Source organism: Hyalella azteca, unplaced genomic scaffold, assembly GCF_000764305.2.
Source record: "Hyalella azteca isolate HAZT.00-mixed unplaced genomic scaffold, Hazt_2.0.2 contig10585, whole genome shotgun sequence".
In the NCBI taxonomy this organism is placed as follows: Eukaryota; Metazoa; Arthropoda; class Malacostraca; order Amphipoda; family Hyalellidae; genus Hyalella; species Hyalella azteca.
In genome coordinates this window covers 1-928 of record NW_025940618.1, presented here as the reverse complement: position 1 = coordinate 928, position 928 = coordinate 1, and the positions used below count along the sequence as shown (strand labels likewise).

General features: G+C 42.7%; 1 long non-coding RNA gene across 1 annotated transcript; it reads right to left on the bottom strand.

The window, feature by feature from the left end:
- Positions 1-381: 381 nt before the first annotated feature.
- Positions 382-922, bottom strand: LOC108672163. The gene is made up of 2 exons (XR_001930878.2): positions 712-922; positions 382-523 (listed from the first exon to the last, which is right to left on the bottom strand). It is a non-coding gene; the product is annotated as an uncharacterized LOC108672163 (long non-coding RNA).
- Positions 923-928: the final 6 nt, after the last annotated feature.

Sequence of the window (928 nt, the reverse complement as noted above, 5' to 3'; positions counted from 1 at the left end):
GACATATGTTCAACAGGCTCAATGCATAATCATCATCGTGTTTGAAGATGAACGAATATAACGGTAAGGCGTTCGCAATAAAGTAACTGCGCTGACTAATGAACGTAAAATGTAACGTGAAAACTCAGAACTCGCTTTCGATTTAAATTTAATGTTCATCTTCAAAGGCCTGACCAATTTTATAGCGGTCGCTTTCCTAGCTATTTCTCTGTGTTTCAGGCTTCCTGCCGCTCCTCAGGTTCATTTGAGCTACAAGAATGGAGTTAACACTCCAATAATACAGAAGAACAAATGGATGTCTGCAGCATAATGCTGCTTGGCTAACATTACATTAACGGCTCGTACAAGCTGCCAAATCCAAGGACAAATACTTTAATGAAATAAACAGTATGTTGGAGTTTTTATTATTGTCACTCGAATGAAAACAACAGGATAATCATTAATAATTTTGACACATGACAAGATCGTTGATTTGTGTCGTCTCGTTGAATCAGGCGATGGTAGTTGAACCAAGCGTCTTTTGCTGTTAAATAAATTAAAAGAATTATATTCATATGATAGAAAGACAGCTTGGTAGTGGCCGCATTTACATGAGTAAATCCCATGATTGTTTGTCAGCTTTCTACCACTTACCTAATGTGAAAAAATATATAAATGTTTCAGGAGGTCAACGACTCAATAAGCTGGACGCCATATAGTACATTGACTCACTAACTCACTAGCCGCGGAATCCTCCTCCGAAGCCACCAAAGCCACCATGGCCAAAACCACGTCTGAAGCCACCGCCGAAGCCATGTCCAAATCCACCACCGAAACCTCCGAATCCACCGCCATGTCCGAAACCACCGAATCCACCGCGGCCAAATCCTCCTCCAAATCCTCCATAGCCTGGAGCCGCGAGGGCGACGGCGCAGAGCAGCAAGACGGC